Raw genomic sequence first — 11,428 nt, forward strand, 5'->3', positions numbered from 1 at the left:
GCTTGCCAGACAGACAGAGAGAGACATAGAGACAGAAAGCAAGAAATCATCCCCCAGGGGGAATGGTCACGCTGCAATCCCTTCTCCTCCATTCTCCTCTCGGGATCTTGGGGACGCATGCACACGCGCCCAGCGTGAGTTTTAAGCCACCGGGTCCGGGACGCGAACCGCAGACGACTACATGGGAGTCCAGCGACATAGCCATTACGCTAACTGCTGGTTCCCAGCCTATAAAGAACTCTTAAAATTGAAGAAAGAAAAGGATCAAAGACCTGATAGAAAAATAAGTTTAAAAAAAGTACCCAGAAAAGGTGTTATATATAATATTATATAGATGTTATATATAATGAATACATGTTCATTATATGTAATATTGTTTATGTATATTAATATTTAACTTGTTATCATATACAGTTAATATATACATATTTATAAAGATAAATAATTCTAGTTTCTGGACCTGGAGTCCCTAGACTGAAAGATGGAGTCCCCAAGAAGAAAAACTCTAAACCTGATCGGCTTTGTGAATCTGGATTTGAGAAAGTTTGGGCTGGAGATCGAAATTTGAGACTCTCCAGTGTGTAGATGAACAGTAAGGTCATGAGATTGGAAGAGATCATTCAAAGAGTGAATATAAACAGAGAAAAAAAGAATTGGGCCAGCCGCTGACATGGTGGTTAAGGCAGCTGGACCCTTCACGACTGATTACATGGTTAGAGTCCCGAACCCATTCCGGACCCAGCAGCCTGAGAAACACACTGCGGATGTGTGCATGGCCCAAACCCCCCAAAGAGTGAAGAAGAAGTAGGAATTACAGCTCGACAATGCCTCTTGGGGGTTGTGAGGGCTTTCTCATTTTCTTTCTCTCTCTGGCTAGTGCATGTGCTCTCTAGCAAATTAAAGCAAATAAAAACAAAACGCCACACACACACACACACACACACACACACACACACACATGCACAAAGTCTAAGAATTGAGTCATGGGCCACTCCAACCTTGAGAGGTCAAGAAAGTGAGGGAGAAACTGCAAAGGTGACTGAGAAAGAGCAGCCAGGTAGGTAGGAGAAATACCGGGGAAGAGGTGGGCGCCCAGGAAGCCAGAGAGAAGAAAGCTCCTCAGGGAGGGGAGTTCAGGCAGAGCACGGGCTGCTGAGGGAGCGGTAAGGTGAGGACTGGCAATCGACCATCAGCTTTAGCACCGTGGGTTCACCAGGGACCTGGAGGAGAGCAGTCTGGTGGAGAGGTGAGAGAGAAACGGGACTGCTGCAACGGAGAAAGCGGGGAGAGCAACTCTGACGGCTGCGTCTTTTGAGGAGTTAAGCTACAAAGAGGAGCAAAGAAACGGGGAAGCACTAGGAGGATGGCATACGTGGGAATGAGAAGGTTTTGTTTTGACAATGAAAAATTGCTGCATGTTATTTCCTGATGGGTTTGTCCAATAGAAGAGGAAAATCACTGATGCTGGAGACAGAATGAAAAATTGCCAGACCCGTGTCTGAGGTCTGAAGGTTGGGACCAGGCTGCCCTTCATATTTGGAACTGGGAAATACCTGGGGGCTGGTCTCCATTCGAGAATCTGAAGGGGCCATTGCTGTTCATCTCCTTTTCTCCTTATCCACTAGGTCCCATCCTCTCTCTCGTGAGTAGGGGAGAGTAGGAGAGAGGGGATGGAGTGGCCTTACATAAGATGAATGAGTCACCCACAGTTCAAGAAGGGAAAGTTTGGTACCTGGCTGCATACAGATGGTTGGGAGTGGAAGCTGGATGAAGTTTCTCCTCCCTCCCTCTCTCTCTCTCTCTTTCTTCCTTTTCCCTCCTTCATGAGAGAGAGAGAAATTTACTTTTTTTTGATAGGGTCTCCTCATTGCGATCCTCCATCCCCACCTCCCGGTTAGCTAGGATTACAGGTGTCGCTGTGCCTGCCTGTTCAGGTTGGTCTAGGATCAAAATCTTGGCCTCCTGCACAGCCCCAGCCTTACTCAGTGGTGCTCTACTGCTTGTGCCACTGTGGCTGAGGCCAACGTTTTTTCTTTTGCCAGAGGGTATGTGCAGTCACTAGAGAGAGATTTAAGACGCAGAGAGAGGGAGAGGGAGAAAGTGCCCCTCCTCCCAATGGGGCATGGGCACACCGCAATCCCTTGTCTTCCATTTCTCTACGCCGTCAGATTTTAGATATGCACACACATGCCTGATGTATTTCTCAAGCTGTAGAGACTGGGACTGAAACCAAGCAGTCGGCCATGTGAGATCAGGCTGCCTTAACCACCAGGCCATAAAGCTGGCCTCAAAGTGGTCCCCCCCCCAATTGCTTCTATTTTTTGGTGAAATAGAAATTGAGGCCATTAACTGAGAGTTTGGAGGTTTTGGAGGTTTGTGGATAGAACAGAAGAGTCATTTAAAAGAGAAGGATATGGGGTAGGGACTTGTGCCAGGCTTGCTGGGGAGCACAAGGACCCACTTGAGGTTCAGGATCCTGGACTTGAAGTCATCGGTCACTACCACATTTGGCTGCGTGGGTGCAGGAGTCAAGTGGGCAGTTTAATTCACTTGGGTTGTGTGCTGCCGAGTGAGTAACGAAGCAAAAGATGGGTGGAGGGTGGGTATCCATGGTTGGCTATGATGGATCGTGGAAATGGCGATTGTTCTTATTCCTGGGATAAGGGGATAAGCAGCGATGGCCACTTGGGATTCTTGGGTAGAGAACAGGCCCCAGTTATTTCCAATCTGAACTCGAAGATGAGTGGGAGGCCTTGGTGCCCTGCTCCTGGCCTTCTCCTCTCCCACCAAGGCTGGTGTTCAGGGTAGGCAAGTAAACCTACCCTCACTCTACTCTTTGTTCCTGGAGAAAGACTTGGACCACTTGTCGTACCCATGAGACCGCTGCGGCATGCTCCAGACCTCGAGGACCCCTGATACACTGGGCCCTGGTGTTAGCAGCAGAGAGAGACCTCCAGAGAGCCATCGGCCTCAGAGCAGCTCTGTTCCTCCAGGGGCTGGGGATCTAACCCAGTTCGCAGCGGGGTACAACCATAGCCTCCCATGGATTGAAATTTCTCAGCTCCCCCAGGTCTGAGCCGTCTCTGCAGTTGGTCTCCCTGCTTTGGGGGCTGCAGGACACCCAAAGCTCTCCCGCATATCTATGGCTTCAGAGGAGCTGACAACAAACCCTTTTCCAGGCCTATGTGAATTTCTGGCTCAGCCAAACAAAACATTCATACTAGTTACCTGTGTACCCGAGCAGGTGAATTTGAAGTACAGACCAGAGGTGTCAGACTAGGAAGTAGGGCAAGGAGAGGCAGGGGTGGCCTGGCCTGAGGGATGCCTTTGGACCCACAGTGAAATCTGGAATGTCAGGAATCGCCACACATCCTGAGGACACTCGAGATCCACAAAGATTCAGGTCAACACAGCTGTGGCTGCCCTCCCCCAGGTGTTCACAACCGGAATGTGGGACAGACCTTCTATACATGAAGTGATGACCCCTCTCAGGACCTGCTCTCCAGGGAAGCTTGTGTTAGGGATGGGCCTGTTCATTCAGATTCTCCAAAAAGAGGCCCGTGTGGGACCGTCTGTGCAAGAGGTGTTCTGAGGGAAAGCCCTGTGAGTGAGGAGGGAGGGAGCAGGAACGGCGGGAACAGCTTTGGATCATAATACTGCTTGGACACCGAGGAAGGCGAGAGAGAGAGGGAAGGAAAGGGGAGCAGAAAGAGAGGGCCTCAGATGCAGTACAGTTCTGAGACTGGATGAAGAGGAGCCCGGGAGTCAGAGTTACCCATATCGCTCAGGAATGGGCTGGCTGCACTGCGTCACTGACCGGGAGTCGTTCTGTAGAAGTGTGGCCTTGGTGTACATGCAGTGGTAGTTTCAGAGGGTGGCCCCTGGACCTGCTGGTTCCCCTTGCCCCACAGCAGCTTCTCTCGACAGTCTACACATTCTCATGGTTGCCACAGGATCTTCCATGTATCCACTTCCCTGTCTCTCCTACATTTTGTTTGGGGTTTTCTATGTCCCCTATTCTGTCACAAACTCTGTTTTCTTTGTTTGCTTTTTCTTTCTTTCTTTTCTTTCTTTCTTTCTTTCTTTCTTTCTTTCTTTCTTTCTTTCTTTCTTTCTTTCTTTCTTTCTTTCTTTCTTTCTTTCTTTTTCTTTTTTTAATTGGGACCAGCAGATGGCATAATGACTATGTTGCTGGACTCCCATGTAGTCAACCACAGTTCAAGTCCTGGAGCCAGTGGCTTAAACTCATGCCAGGCATGTGTGTGTGCGAGTCCAAGATCCTGAGGGTACAGAGGAGAAGGCATTGCAGTGTGGCCATCCCCCTTGCGGGGTGACGTCTCACTTTCTGTCTCTCTGTCTCTCTCTGTCTTTCTGACAAGCACATGCATCCTATAGCAAAAACCTCTCAACAATTATTTATTATTATTTTTAAGGCTTTTGCCATAGGGTACATGCACTAGCTGGAGAAAGACAGTGAGAGGGAAAGCAAGAAATCACCCCCCCAGGGCCAGAAACCCCCCCCCCCGGGGAAATTGGCCACACTGCAATCCATTCTCCTCCTTGGATTTTGGGCATGCATACACACACATACCTGGTGTGATTTTCAAGCCGCCGTGTCTGGGACTTGAACCAAGGTTGGCCATGTGAGAGTCAAATTCCTTAACCACCATACTACCTGCTGGACCCCAAACTCCTGTTTTTAATAGTAATATTATACATCCTCTATTGGATGCTTAGTTGGCGCCAAACATTTTACACATCTATTTCCCTTTATCCTCACAGTCCTATGAGGGAGATGGTATTGCTATTCCCATCTTATAGATGTAGAGACTGAGGTTCAGAGAAGTGTCACTTATTCGAGAACACTAAGCTCAAAAGTGCTGAAGCCAGGTCTTGACTCAGGGCTGTTTTTTGTTGTTGTTGTTGTTGTTGTTTTTCTTAATTTAAATTTTTATAAAGCAAAAATTACATAACTTTTTTTTTTTCCAAATGAAGAACTTTCAGGGCTTTACTTCCTTTTCATTCCAGCACCCAGACAGCTAATCTTTATACCATCTTGTGTCTTTGAGCATGTGTTTTTTAGCATGTTCTATGTTTTGGATGTGGGTATGGAGAATGTTGGAAGTGGCCCAAGTTCAACAACAAAAGACTTTGATTTGCATCTGGGGAATTGTCAATAAAGCCAGCTATAGGGCTGCAGGGGCACCCTTCAGCTCCCAGTGTGGGCTGAGCTGAACCTCAGGGACAATACTTGGTGTGGGTGTGTGTGCACATATGTGTGTGTGTTTCACTCTGACTGCTGTTACACCCAGGTCCCCGAGCGCTTGAGGGCCACCCCACCCTGATCTGGGTGAGGACTGTGACTCGGCAGCTGTCAGGTCCCACCCGCGGGCTCCTTGTGCATTGCATAAGGTACATCCTGCAGCCTGCAGACCCCTGTAGGCCAGGCCCAGAGCCAGGTGGCAGAGGTCCAGCAGGCTGTTAGTCACTGATATCAGACCGGCCTGTCTCTCAGCCCCTTCTACCCACTCTGTATGCCCATGCGATGAGATCGGTCTCCACTACACCCCCACAACCAAGGTCCAGGAATGGGGCAACAGGGCTTAGCCCATGAGATAGTAAGAAGTTCAGTAGCTTTTGTGGTCAGACACTGCACAGAACAGAAGTGGCTGAGGGAATTAAATTGGTTGGTGCTGGCTATGAGTGTGAGGAGACAGAGAAAGATGGGCATAGATTTCATGACAGAAGGGTCTAATCTGGTCACAAACGAGAGTCGGACAATGAGGAAAAGGCTCTCAGGGTGAGGCCAGTGCAGGAACACAGGGGCTGGGAGAAGAGTTTGGGTTTGAGGAGACTGGCAAGTCAGAACTCTTGTTAATTCTTTTTTTATTTTTCCCTCCTTCCATGAAGAAGAGAGACAGATAGACAGAGAGAGACGGATAGTCCTCCCACTGCCCACTGATTCTGGACTCTCTAACCCAGCCCCTCCCCCCACCTTAGCCAGTTCTGGATCACAGGGATGCACATGTGTCCAGCATATTCAGGGAGGCCTAGGCCATGGACCCAGAACCTTCCCACATGGGCAGCCTCACAGTGTCCTATTTTCCAGCTGTGCCAAGACCCGGCCCTCTGTTACTTGTTCTCGATCGGGGATGCGTGTGGGTAGGACGAAGATGGACAGTAAGGAGCAGCTGAGGAGAATGGAGGCAAGGAAAGCCCTTTAGAGGGGATGTTCCAGGGAGGGGAGTTGAGGAGCAAGAGCTCACAATTTTGATGGTGAGAGTAGAGAGGGCAGCTAGCTCTGAGAGTCTCTTCACGGGGGATTACATGTGTGAATTTGTGGCTTATCATGCAGAGGAAAATTGAAAGATGGTTTGGAGGTTGGCCTGAGAGTGAAGGTGTCAAGGAAAGAGAGAGCCGTGGCACCTGGAATGTTCCAGATGCTCTGTCAGAGATCAGTGTATTGCTTCTCAGCTCCAAAGCCCACAAATGTGAGAAATAATGGCATTCCTTTAAGAAGGCATTTTTCCCCTCATTTTTTTTTTCATTGCTGGAGATTGTATGTGCTTACCAGATTGAGAGAGGAAGAAAGCATTCTCCAATAGGGCACGGTCATGCCACACCCTTCTCCATTGCTCCATCCTTTCAGGATTTGGGGCATGCACACACAAACGCTGGTGTGTTTTTCGAGCTACTGGGACCAAGACTCGAACTATGGTTGGCCATCTGGGATGCAGTCCCTTAACCACTAGTCCCTGGGGCTGCTACCACTACTGCTGAATGTCTGAGCTGTCAGCCACAAAGACAACACTGAGTCTGCAGTCTGGTACCCAGGAACTCAACTAGCTCATTGGTGACAAGCCGATTATACTTTAAATCCCTTTGTCCGGAAAGGGACAGCAATTTATATCAACTGAGATTGACACATATTCTGTATTTGGATCTAGCCATGTGCTCACTGTGCCTCAGCAAGCATCACAGTCTACGGGCTCTCAGAGTGTCTCTTCTGCACATGCCTGCACAACTTCACCTCAGGCTAAAGGACTAGTTTATTGAAGAGAGGGAAGGGTAGTGCATTTCACACCAGCAGAGGCTAACACCCCAGTAGAGCAATGCAATGGCTTCTAGAAGCTGCATTGAGGAGTAGCTCGAGTTGAGGTTCTGCAAGGACAGGGTGCTGTCTTCAGGATGCATACACACCTTAAGCCAATGGCCATTGTGTGGTGCTCTATCTCCACTAGGTAGACTAGATGAGACCAGGGACCAAGAGGCTGAGATAGGAGTGGCTCCACTCACTCCCACCCTCAGTGACCCACCTGGGGAATTTGTGCTTCCCTCCCTGAAACATTAGGCTTTAAGGGTCAAGAGGTTCTGGTTCTGGTTCTTGGGGTAAGAGTGGGAAAAGCTCCTATCTGGGGACACAGTAAGAGCCCCACTAACCTGAAAGTTATGGCTGCCGGGTACTTGGAGCTCCTCGTGGTAGACTAGCAGGCAAAAGGGGTTGCAGCATGGGCAGGAGTAAGAGATCGTCAGGAAGAGGGAGAGCTGCCACTACGATGGAATGATGGGCACACCAGGGAATATGTTTGCCACCCAGGTGATCTTTGGTTTTCTCATGCCAAGTTTTGACTATAAAATAGGCAAATATAGCAACCGCTATATTGATAGCAGTATGATAAAAATATGGTAACTGAAACTTCAGACCCTCAGAGATGACCCTCAAAGTCTGGAGAACCCCACCTGAGAGCCACCGAGACCAGCAGAAGTGTGGCTAAGGGGTCAAGAACCTGGAATGGGGAGAGGGATCTTTAGCATCAGTGATAGATTTGAGACCTGTTGTAGTAATATAGGCTGTATTTTATTCTACTAACTTCTCCTGTAAATATTCTCACAAACTGTGATCAGCTTGAATCCTGGAAAAGCTGTGGCTGGATTGAGTGAACTTGCCGTGGGAAGCAAGTGGATCAGCATTCGAGCGGTTGAGCATAGTTCACGTCTGGTGTTCCTCAGATTCCTTTCGTCAGGTGAGACGCCCATCCTTCAGCCACTGAGAGGGCTGGTTGCCAAGGGCTCACAGCTAACTCCTTCAGAGATCTGCCCTTGGCTGAATGAGAACCCCTTACCTAGTACATCCGTAATCGTTCTCCAGAGATATATATATATATATGTATATATATAAATAGTGGGGAGAGAAAGAGGAATTGGCTCATGCACTTCTGGAGTCTGGTAAGTCTGAAATGTGTAGGGCAGTCTGGCAGCTGGACACTTGTACTCCTCAGGCACAATTCTTTCTTTTCTGGGAAAACTCAGGTTTGCTCCTAAGCCCTTCAACTGACTGAATGAAGCCCATCCACATTACGTAGAGGATAATCTCTTTACTTAAAGCCAGTTGATTGTAAATTAGTCATATCAACAAAATGCTTTCATAGTGTTTGACAAAACAACTGGGCACCATATCCTTGAAGGTTAACCCAGAACACGGACACATGCTCGCTCTGACCCCTGCACTACTCAGGGCTCTGCGGAGAGCACCAACAAGAGCCTTAGCAGATGCAGCCCTTTGACTTGGAACCACCCAAACCATGACCTAAATAAACCTCTATTCTTTTTCTTTCTCTTCTTTTTCTTTTTTCTTGGATTTTTGCCATAGGGTATGTGCACTGTCCAAAGAGAAAGAGAGAAACAGAGAGAAAAAGTAAGAAATCACCCACCAGGGAAGATGGCCACGCCGTTCTAAGTCTTTGTCTACACCGCTGGCTTTCTAGGTTCTCCATCCTGCTGGCCCACACTACAGGCTTTATACTTTTCCATCTCTATAATCATGTGAACCAATTCCGTATAAGAAATCTCTCTAAATATCCATATGTGCGCGCACAGACACACACACACGCACACACACACACACACACACACACACACACACAATGGGGAGAGGGATCTTTAGCATCAGTGATAGATTTGAGACCTGTTGTAGTAATATAGGCTGTATTTTATTCTACTAACTTCTCCTGTAAATATTCTCACAAACTGTGATCAGCTTGAATCCTGGAAAAGCTGTGGCTGGATTGAGTGAACTTGCCGTGGGAAGCAAGTGGATCAGCATTCGAGCGGTTGAGCATAGTTCACGTCTGGTGTTCCTCAGATTCCTTTCGTCAGGTGAGACGCCCATCCTTCAGCCACTGAGAGGGCTGGTTGCCAAGGGCTCACAGCTAACTCCTTCAGAGATCTGCCCTTGGCTGAATGAGAACCCCTTACCTAGTACATCCGTTAGCGTTCTCCAGAGATATATATATATATATGTATATATATAAATAGTGGGGAGAGAAAGAGGAATTGGCTCATGCACTTCTGGAGTCTGGTAAGTCTGAAATGTGTAGGGCAGTCTGGCAGCTGGACACTTGTACTCCTCAGGCACAATTCTTTCTTTTCTGGGAAAACTCAGGTTTGCTCCTAAGCCCTTCAACTGACTGAATGAAGCCCATCCACATTACGTAGAGGATAATCTCTTTACTTAAAGCCAGTTGATTGTAAATTAGTCATATCAACAAAATGCTTTCATAGTGTTTGACAAAACAACTGGGCACCATATCCTTGAAGGTTAACCCAGAACACGGACACATGCTCGCTCTGACCCCTGCACTACTCAGGGCTCTGCGGAGAGCACCAACAAGAGCCTTAGCAGATGCAGCCCTTTGACTTGGAACCACCCAAACCATGACCTAAATAAACCTCTATTCTTTTTCTTTCTCTTCTTTTTCTTTTTTCTTGGATTTTTGCCATAGGGTATGTGCACTGTCCAAAGAGAAAGAGAGAAACAGAGAGAAAAAGTAAGAAATCACCCACCAGGGAAGATGGCCACGCCGTTCTAAGTCTTTGTCTACACCGCTGGCTTTCTAGGTTCTCCATCCTGCTGGCCCACACTACAGGCTTTATACTTTTCCATCTCTATAATCATGTGAACCAATTCCGTATAAGAAATCTCTCTAAATATCCATATGTGCGCGCACAGACACACACACACGCACACACACACACACACACACACACACACACACGCACACACACACACACACGTACACACACACGCACACACATCCCATTGCTTTCATTTCTCTGAGAAGTCTGACTAATACAGACACCAGAGGCTTACAGAAAGTTAGTCTCAGGGAGGGGCGTGGGCTACTCATGCGCCAGCAGCAACTAGCCTTTCAGGGTGATGTGCTTGCGTCCCCTCAGCCTTACCACTGCTCAGCCGATGGAGATAAGGCGGCTGCAGGAATACTCAGCTGCTTATTACAGGGGCTCGCCTCTGGGGCTTGTCAATCAGCCCCACCTTCTATATTTCTCATAATTAAGTCCAGTTCCAGGGAAGTTTCCTACCACCAGCCAGAGTCGATTCATCACTGTGGCTTTGCAAACTGGGTACAAGCCTTCCCTAGGTGTGAACGCCCTGCAGCCGCAGCCAAAGCCGAGCTCAGCAGTCGCATCCTTGATCCTCTCCCCTCACACCTCTGTTTGATCTTCATTGCTCTTGGCAGTCCATCCAGATATTTTTGTGAATTGGCATTTAAATGGCTTTAGTTGCATCAAGGTGGAGTCTGTATTTCAATTTTATCTGTTGCTTTTTGATGACTTCCATGAGAAAATGCTGAAAGTTCAGCATTTTCTGGTGAAAGCACGTGCCCTATAGCAAAAACAAAAACCAAAAAACAATAACACTCTCTCTGAAAAAATAAAGAGAATAGATTCAAACAGATTCAAATTCATTACTACTATTTTACTTTGTGATTTCTATTTATCACACTTTTCCTACGTTTTTTTCCCTTAAATGTTTTTAGATTCTTTTTTCTCTCCCTCCCTAATTAGTTTGTTATTCACATGTTCTATTTCTTTTTGTTTGTTTGTTTGTTTTTTGGAGAGTTTTCTTTTCTTTCTTTTTTTTTTTTTTGAGACGTGCGTGCACTCGCCAGACAGACAGAGACAGAGAGACAGAAAGCGAGAAATCACCCCCCAGAGCGGTTGGCCACTCTGCAATCCCTTCTCCTCTGTTCTCCTCTCGGGATCTTGGGCATGCACGCACACGCGCCCGGCGTGAGTTTAAGCCACCGGGTCCGGGACTTGAACCGTGGTCGATTACGTGGGAGTCCAGCGACATAGCCATTATGCTAACTGCTGGTCCCCATATGTTCTATTTCTAATCTTTTTGTAAGCATCTCTAAATTTTAACCTGTTTACTGAATTAATAAAGTTTAATCAATTTATTTACCCTACTCCAGAATAATACCAGGTCCTTTGAACGTTTAGCTCCAACATTCAAGAGAAATGTTCCTATTTCTCTTGCCATTGTTTGTTGTTTTATTTCCTTCATTATTTTTATCCTCCATATTATTCATCATCAGGATTAGTATTTGTATAGTCAATATTTTGG

Source organism: Tupaia chinensis, unplaced genomic scaffold (assembly GCF_000334495.1).
Source record: "Tupaia chinensis unplaced genomic scaffold, TupChi_1.0 Scaffold000605_1, whole genome shotgun sequence".
Taxonomy (NCBI): domain Eukaryota; kingdom Metazoa; phylum Chordata; class Mammalia; order Scandentia; family Tupaiidae; genus Tupaia; species Tupaia belangeri.